At 38.2% G+C, this 9,770-nt stretch overlaps 1 long non-coding RNA gene across 1 annotated transcript in view; it reads left to right on the top strand.

Moving 5' to 3' along the window:
- LOC116073567 overlaps positions 1-2,091 on the top strand; it is a 6,903-nt gene extending 4,812 nt beyond the window's left edge. Inside the window, exons 2-3 of the long non-coding RNA XR_004111874.1 lie at positions 1,714-1,767; positions 1,923-2,091. This is a non-coding gene — a long non-coding RNA (uncharacterized LOC116073567). The remainder of the gene's footprint in view (positions 1-1,713; positions 1,768-1,922) is intronic.
- Positions 2,092-9,770: the final 7,679 nt, after the last annotated feature.

The raw sequence follows: 9,770 nt of genomic DNA, 5'->3' as shown, positions 1-9,770 counted from the left end.
TTTTTGGAGGGGAAACTGGGAATAGAGAAATTTACATGTAAATAAAGAAAATATCTAAAAAAAAAAAGAAACTTTAAATACTAGAAACAAAATTTTTCTTTAAGGCATTATAAAATTACACTAGTATAGAAAGCATGGGAAGTAAATGAGTACAGCTGAACAGAGATGACTTTAAAATGAGACCAGCAGTTTCTATATGCACCTAGTGATGAGATGGATTAATTTCTCACCCTGGTTAATTTTAGTTAACACAAAATCCTCTAAGCTTATTTTGTGTTGCTGTTAGTCACAGGGCTTCATAACTTTTTGTTAGCTATAAAGCTTTACAAAACACTATCAACAAGATGAAAACTGTTATGGAAATTTGGTAACCACGAGCAATTTACAAATATCTACTACCTGCCAATCTTCAGAAAGCTTACATAATTGAAGAGGCACACACACACACACACACACACACATACGCATATATATATATATATATATATATATATATATATATATATATATATATATCCAGCAGTACCTAGCATCATGACACAGAAGATATTATTAAAGCAAAAATAAATGTCTCTTTGAATAAACCAGAATTGTAATTTTTGTTTTTATTACATTCTTTCTCCTTACCCAATTTTTCCCAGACTTTTTTTTTTCAAGACAGAATTTCTCTGTATAACCCTGGCTGTCCTGGAACTCGCTCTGTAGACTAGGCTGGCCTTGAACTCAGAAATTCACCTGCCTCTGCCTCCCAAGTTCTTGGATTAAAGGTGTGTGTCACCACTGCCTGGCTCTATATTTTCTTTATCTCCTTATCCATATAGCTTCATTGTTGTACTTTTCGTCCTCACTCCTACAAAAATGCCTCCTCCACGAAGTTCAAGATGGAGTCTATTTCGTGGTAGGCAGGTAATACTGGCCATGAGGTCTACCCTGGAGTGTGGCTGATTTAAGAGCAGCGACATTCCATTGAAAAAGACTGATAATGCCTTAAGATACAAAGAAAACAGTCTTAATAGCACACATGTAATGAGTCATTTTCACAGAGGGTAGAAGCATCTTTGAAGGTCCCTCATTATCAATTTTTAAAAGTTTATTGTTAATTTCAGGAGCCCTGTGACCAAATAGCATTCTGTTACAATATATGCTACATATTTTTTTTTAATCCACCCAAGTGACTATAGTTGACAGTAGTATACTGCACATTAAGTAGACTTATGACAAAGGAATGAGGAATAGTGAGGTGATGGCTATGCTAATAGCTTAAACTTAGTTATTACATTATTACTCACAACTATGCAGTGACTACAGGTCACTGAACAACAGAAGATTCAAAGCTCTCCAGTCTGAGTTAAACTTTAAATTGTTACACCTGGGCAGGATTTTATGCCATGAAATAACTTGGAAAAAAATTGGTAATCCATTTGATATTCCAAATTTGGTACATTTTATCACCACACACTATAAACGTCAAATCCATCATTATTACAGATATGGCAAGTTCCTGGTGAAACTGCAAGAATTCCATTTTCTTTTGAAAGTTGCAATTGTATCATTGTTGACAAATGTAGTTCTTTTTTTTTTTCTTGAAATGACAGGCTTGCTCCATTCATTTTTCCCCCAGGTCAAATGCCCAGGTTGAGCAGCCATAGTTTGTCTGTCTATCATTCTTTCAAGAAACAAAATGTTTTATTAGAAAAGTATTTTTTTTTTCAGTTTACAGCTCCAGCAATCACACAGTGTTTCTTCCAGAAAATTCTCATAGTTGAGGTATGTGACATAATTTCTTTGTTTTTATTTCCTACTTTATTAAGTAAAATATTCTAAAAGAGTGTGTAATTGAGGACCAAGATTTAGTAAAATTATTAATGCTTCCTGCCTTTTTTAGAATTAATCTTATGTGAAGTTGCCCTTTAAAACTGCAGGGGCGTACCAGTGAAGTTCAGCACCCAACATCATTACCACTGGACCTTCAATGTCAATATCACCTCTTACGTAAATAGCTTGGTCATCTTGAGGAATTTATTCTGATCATGTGAACTCTTGAGAAGATCAAAGTGCTGTTTGGAGCCTACAGATTAAACTTTGATAATTAATGCTTGAGATGACTTGAGAACTTGCAATCCAGGACTTTATGGAGAGCAAACATGAAGCTAGGTAGGTGGGGAGGTAGAGGAATACCTGAAAGGAGCTTGTCTAGGAGAAAAACACAAAATAGATTGGATAAAAAAATTAAAAGGCCAGCCAGTCTCTCTGCCCTTTGGCTGTAGAGCTCAATGATCCTAACCTCAATCTGGTTATTTCAGTCTCTCTCTCTCTCTCTCTCTCTCTCTCTCTCTCTCTCTCTCTCTCTCTCTCTCTCTCTCTCTCTCTCTCCCTCCCTCCCTCCCTCCCTCCCTCTCTCTTTTTATGTAGCTTCTCAGTTTCCTATTCTTCCAGTCATAAGCCTGTCATCTACATGGTTTGACAAGAAAAGAAGCAAAGGGTTGAAGGAAGAAATTTAAGAGGAAAGATAAGGTTTTGTGTCTTTTCTAACAAAGAACTGTGTAGCACAGGGCAGAGAAAGATGAGCAACAAAGCCATGCCAGAGACCTTTGGGACAAGCTACCTCAAGACCATGTGTGAAGGTGTTGGAATCTTTTTTGTTTTTGTTTTTGTTTTTTGTTTTTATCTATCTATCTATCTATCTATCTATCTATCTATCTATCTATCTATCTATCTATCTATTTAGAAATCCTGATAATTCTTCTCCTTTTAAGATTTTATTTTTATTCTAGTATGTATATATGAATATTTGTATGTGTCCATATTTTGTGTGCACCAGATATGTAGTGGTACTTGGATAGACCAGAAGAAAGTGTCAAATCCCCTGGAGCTGGAGATTGTTGTGAACCATGTGGATGTTAAGAACTGGTCTTAGATCTTAGATCCCCTGGAATAGCCAAAAGAGTTCTTAACAGCTGGGCCATCCCTCCAGTCCTTGGAAAATCCTTTTTGAAATGTGTTTTCATAGGGTGTGCACACGTCTCAGTTAGTATATCTTTGTAATAGGAATCAAGGGCTCAGGTATATGTAGTGTATCAAAGGTCACATGGCTTTAACCTGCACGTTGCACAAAAACCAATGCCTTGAAATATAGGTTAAGTAACTATTATGAAATAACCACAGCTGAGTCTTATTCTACTATATACATGGGTTTAGACACAATGCTAAGCAAAGCTTCATGCTTCAACCTATCTATTGGGAGAGTAGGTGTAGAGCTTAGAAGCAGTCCTGAGGCTAGTCATGGGAGAAGTTATTTTCATCTTATTTGGGCAGTGGAGGAAGAAATTTCCCTAACCCCAGGAGCTCTTTGCTTTGCTGTCAATGTCTCTATTCAGCACCATTTCACTCTCTGATGAGAAACAGGGAAATGACAACTAAGAGTCTGAAAAAAATGGCTGTAGAGACCAACAGCTGTCCACAGAACTTGTCAGAGTCATAATTGCTACTTTCTTTTCATCACTTTAACTTTCAGTCACTCGAATAAGAACACTTAGAGTGGAAAATCTATTAATACCCAGCCTGGCAACTGGCTGGAAGCACACGCTCTGCAATTGTAGGTATCTTAGCTCCCTGCTTTCTCAGAGGTGCAACTCAATCTGCTGAAGACATAGAAAAAAAAAAAAGAAAAGAAAGAAAGAAAGAAAGAAAGAAAGAAAGAAAGAAAGAAAGAAAGAAAGAAAGAAAGAAACCGGAGAAGCTCTTCCCTTGATTCTTTACGAGTGGTACCACGTGCCCTGTTACTGACAGATACATGGGGGCCTGGTTTATTTTGGAAGAGGATTTGCTGATGGGCTCTGGCTGGCCCAGCCTGATAGACCTAAACAGACAGGGTGATTACCACATTTTGATGCCTGAGGCTGCTCTCCCAGAATGTGACACATCTGGCTATGCTCCTCCTTTTCTTATGGAGTTCTGCACTTTGTGCAGTGCCCACTCTCACTCATATGCACACGTCACCCTATGATTTTGTTTTGTAGTTTTAACCTCAAAGATAATGAATCTTTCTCCAGCTAGCAGCAATTTAGCCAAGCGGAGATAGTGTGTAATGTTAGTGTGACATTAGCTGTCACATGGAGTATATTTTTTGTGAAACATGATATGTTTCCAACATTTAAAAAGAAAAAAAAATCCATCTTATGGTATTTCAATGTCTTGTTAAAAGAATTAAAAGAAAACAAATGCCAAAACAGGCAATGCTTTGCAAAACATGAACCAACTCTAATTAATGATAAATAACATCTGTTCAAAGTATGTTACAGTATTTGGTGCTTAATGATAGGAGCACATTCTGAGAAAAGCACCAGGCAGTGATCATGTAGTGTGAATAGTGTAGTGTGTACTAATAGAAGTCTGGCTAGTAGACTATTGTTGATCAAGACTACAGGCTATATGGAAAACATACACATAGAATATTCCTCCTATAATTCAATATAAATAAATATATACACATATATGTATATCTCCTTTATCCTTCTGATATGTACATATATACATACAAATACATATGGGTGATATCATAACACAGAATCAAGTCAAGATTAAGGGAATCTGATACAGTCAAAAGACATGGCAAATGAGAGACAAATGAGGCACCTATCAGTACAAAAGAACATGCTGCTTTATACGTTACTAAGGAATATATTTTCAAATGATGATGAAAAAGTATAGTGTACTAACTAGAAAACACAAACCATAGTTATTTGTTGCCATTATCGGGTCTCATGCACTATACATGGTTGTGTGTATGGTGTGTTCAGTGGTTTTGTTTAGTCAGCATTGTCACAAACGTGGACAGTTTATTCAGTTGTGTGAATTTGGCTAGGGTACAGCCAGGTGATACAATTTTTTTCAGGCCCTTATCATATAGAACCATTGTTAAACATGTGGGCCACTGTTAAGCATAGCATTATTATATAGCACATGACTATGCTGGTCCCAAGGAAAATACTTCATATTTGTAGTTTAGTTAAAGATCTTAGCTAAGTAAAGACTAGTAATATTACATATTTTGGGTAAAGAAACAAAGCATGAACTGTAATTTGAAGAAGTTACATAGCTAGTGAGTGATAAAAGTCTATAGATGCCATATTGTAAAAGAAGCTACCAAGCCACTACTTGACCCACACTCCTAGGGTGGCTTTTGTTCCATGTTCCAGCTCTAGAATTACACATAATAAATAAATAAATGTAATTTTTTGCTTATAGGTATATTATCCACAATGATAAGCTTCCCTTGTATTCTTTCTTAATAAGGATCTCTGGAACATCTGAAATTCAATGTAGTCTATATTAACCACATTGTGGACATAGATGCTGGAAGTTTATGAGTTCAAGTTCATCCTTGGATACATAGGGATTCTAAATCTGCTTGGCATTCATGATCTGTCACAAACAAACAAAGCCCCAAACAAAATCAAAAGTAAACAAACTTACAATAAAAGGAATTTAAATACTAAAAGACACAAATCAAGTTGTTGAACATAACATTGATCCTACAGCCTGTGTGTGAAAGCTGGCTGTGTTCTTAGTCACACCACTCTCTCATTCATCTCAGTAACATGATATTGATGGCACATATACTGTTGGCTTTGGTTTCCCAGAAATCACTGGAGCTTCACAAAATATATTCAGTCTTACACAGGACCATTGCTGTGTTTTTCTAATCATTTTTCCAGTGCAGCTATTAGCTCCATGCTAGAATTGGCTGCTGTTCTAGCCTGGACTGTCAGGCTATCATCTTCTTCCTTGCTGTCTTTTAGAAAGCTGCAGTCTGCCTGTTAGTATTTGTCTAGTACAAAACCTCCTGTCAGGGGCTTCCACATCAACAAAACTTCTATGTCTCTAGAAAGAAAATAACAAACAGTATGCTTTCCTTCTTCTGCGAGGTTCCACAATTCCTGGGTTCTGTTTGAAGTCTCTCTTGTTGATTCAGCTGTTGATCTTGAGAGCTTCAGGGATCTTTACTACCCAGCCCTCCAGCTCCATGGCCCTGCATTCCAGAATGGATGTGGTATGCAAACTCTACATCTGTATCTGCATCTTATCTACATGGCACACTGTCTATTTGAACTGCCCCATAGAAAAGTTTTATATACCAGAGAACTAGCAAGTATACATGTGAGCCCAGTAGCCTAGGAACTCTCTGTGACTGGACTTTGCCATATACTATATTTAAATAATTTCATCAATGTTGTTTCCCAGGGATACTCACTGTCTGGAGTTTTGTCTTTGAGTCTTTTCTTCTCATGGCACATAGGGTTAGTCTTCTCTTCCATTTTTAGCATGGAAATATGAATAGGAAGCTTCTACCTCTTTTCTTTGCTCTTACCCCACTCTGAACCACATAGACACTCAAGAAACCCTCTGAGAGCTAGGACTCTACACTCAAACACCAGTTGAATGAAGGCATCCCCTTGAGAATAAACACCATAACTCCAGTCAGATTTCTGATGACTGCTACTTCCCCACTGTGCTGCTTCCAAGGCCACACTTCACACAGATGTTCACACCTACACTTGGAACCAATCATTCAGCTACAGATAACCCCAGATGGCACAGTGAGCTCTCAATGATCAACTACAGCATCCATGGAACTAATTTTCTATAATCATAAAAGACTTTTCTATAACTCTCCCCTTTAAGAGTAAGGTCAAATGCCTTTTCTCTTACTCCTTAATCCCTGCCTGAAGCTGCAGCCATTAGACTGATTAGCATAGGAACTTGAGATTTCCTATCTCACAAGCTTTAGTAAATTCTCTCTCAACAACTGTGACTACTGGCTTATTTAATATGCCATTATAGAAACAAACATTGAGGGGTTTCTGCTCTATTATAAATATTGCTCATAGATTTGGAGTCATATGCATCTGTTTTGAATCCAGGATTGCCTACCTATTAAGAACAAAGATTAAACTATGTATCTAAGAGATAGAAGGTTGCCTTGTACAAGCTATGTTCTATCTCAAAGTTTCTCAATTTTCCAATGGGAATACTATTTGTCTTTTCAGAACTTTGTAAAGATTGGGTGATAATGTTTTAAAAAAATAAATCTTAAAAAAGACAGTGCTATCTAAGTAATGGGAATTTAATAAATGATGGCTCTCATGAATAGTAAAAGGAGACCTGGGCCAACAGATAACAATTGAAAAGCTAGTTCATTTTGGAACATAGATCCATGCTTGAATTACTTTGATGCAGAGGCCATGGATACCTCATCTCAAGTGGAAGAGTAGCACACATATTCTTGCCTGAGGCCGGCAGAGTGGCTAGCAGCTCAGCAGTAGTATGAAGACCTCCTTGGTATATGAAAGGAAAGCATACATTTAGGGATAAAGGGATGCTGGAAGAAGGTAAGACTGGCTAGAGCATGAGAAATGGATAAAAGAGAGTATTGTCAAAATGCCTTAGTGAATAAAGGCACTTACTATGAAGCCTGATGACCTGAGTCTGGTCTGTGAAACATACATACATAGTAGATGAGAGAAATGACGCATAGCAAGCTTTCCCCTGATTTCCACATATAGGCTGTGGCACAAGTATCCCATCCCCAAATAAATACATGAGTAAACAAAGAAAATTCTCAATAAGAAATAGGGCTAAAACAATAGGTAGTGCTAGGAAGCAGGACAGTAAATGCCCAATGACCTTGGTCTTATTTTCCAAGCTCAGCACTAAAACATTTTGAGCAAAGTAATCACTTTTTTTTAACAAGACTGCTAATAGCACCATCTGCTCTACCCACTGGATTCTTCTAGCACCTCCCAATCCCTTTGCTGCATTCCCAAATATCACCAGATATGGCTAACACCCTCTCACCACAGTGGGAAAATCCTCTCCCCACTCCCTGGTAAAGAATCACTCTGCCTTAGTCCAACAACTTCACCTTTGCTGAGACTGTCATTGCAGTTCAGGAAGGTTGTGTGTCTGGGCCAAAGACACACAGTGTTATTCTAAGAAGTCAACTCTAAACACTTCCAGTGTATTATCCTCATTTAAACATTAGGAAATAGAACACGTGGTCTCTTCCATAGAAAGATGAAGGGGTAAGAAAAAGATTACTGAAGAGACCAGGGCTCAGCTATGAGGCATCACAAAGCTACCTTATTTAGAAAGCATTAGTCTGAGTGTGAATGAATTGACATTAGAAACTACGAACATAATGTGGAGGGCTCATAAATGACCAGAAATGAGTTTCTTTCTTCCTCATACTTTGAGCTTAATTCTGTAGGCTGTAGGAGAACTGTAGGACACATTTTACAGTTTGGTGACAGGATCATAGTGGAAAAATGACATTCTGCTTAAAGCTTGCCTCTATTGCCTTATTCTGGGAAGGTGTCCTATCTCTTGGGGATATATGCCCCCAGGAATTGGCACCGAGCCTGTTCCCTAAATGTCCTTAATTACCATTTCCACCCACCAAGGAGGCCACTCTCTCCAGAAAATATCAGGATGTAATGAGCCCAACACTGAGTCATTAAAACAAATGTCAGTGTAGTCCAGCAAGGTGGCTGGGTAGGGAGGGGGAGGCGAGAGCCTCTGGATCCCCTTAAATACAACCCAATTTTGAAGAATACAGCTGCTTACTGGAGAGCTGACTGAATGCAAACCACCAGCAGCTGGTCACCCTCCACTGCCTCCTGGATGGGGTCACCAAGGGCTGGAACACACTTTCTGAATTGAAGCAGTGGACTGTGAAATAGGAATTACTGACAGCTCTTAAGTATATCAAGAGAACAGCCCCATTCCTTAATACAGAGCCACTAATAGACATCCAGAAACCTATAAAGCAGACAATTCCTCTCTATCATCCTAGTTAAATCAATGTAGTTATATTACCCTCATCATTTTCCCTTTAACGTTTATTACATTTTGCCACAGTAATTTATTTTTCCATATCCATCAGGCGATTAAAGACTTTATTCTAAAGATACACATATCCTTGTGACCTAGCTGCAACTGACCTGAACTTTCTCTCTCTCTCTCTCTCTCTCTCTCTCTCTCTCTCTCTCTCTCTCTCTCTCTCTGTCCTCTTTCTGTGTTCCCCCCTCTCTCTCTCTCTCACTCACTCACACACACACATACACATAGAGGAGGGATTAGGAGAGGATTATTATTCTTCCATTACATATCATGATCCCTTCATTTCTTAAGTACTGAGACAACTTCTTAAACTGCCCACATATCTCTTTTCTCTGTTGTCAGTTCCTCTCTTGGAATTGCTCTCCTGCTATGTCTCTTTTCCAAACTTCCTATCTCCCCGTTCTCTGAATGGCACATGAGTTTCTATGAGGAATGATATCCGAAATTTGAGGGGCCTATGAGAGCTGCAGCCTAGAATCCAAAGGTCCCTCACTTTGACTATATTCTGCTCCAGGTAATGGAAAGATACTCAAGATAAATCTACATTAAAGGACACAGATATGCTCATTTGTTAAAGATGGGGGACATGACTGCTTTTAGTACAGTCAAGGAGAATCAGGAAGTCTGGGTATTCAAAAAGCTAAAGGCAGGGGCTTTTGTACCCAAATTAATGGCCCATTTCTTTATTTAGGAGCAGTTTGCTTGAGCTCTCAGTATCTCCTTCAATCCTTTATTATCTTCCATATTACCCTCTCCCTTATCACTAGCAGCCCCTCTTTTAATTCTAGATATATCTCTCTGTCTCTCTGTCTCTTTCTCTCTGTCTCTCTCTCTCTCCTCTCTCTCTCTCTCTCTCTCTCTCTCTCTCT

Source organism: Mastomys coucha, unplaced genomic scaffold, assembly GCF_008632895.1.
Source record: "Mastomys coucha isolate ucsf_1 unplaced genomic scaffold, UCSF_Mcou_1 pScaffold23, whole genome shotgun sequence".
NCBI classification, from domain to species: Eukaryota; Metazoa; Chordata; class Mammalia; order Rodentia; family Muridae; genus Mastomys; species Mastomys coucha.
The sequence above is the reverse complement of the archived record's forward strand: the minus strand, read 5'-3'. Positions and strand labels throughout refer to the sequence as shown.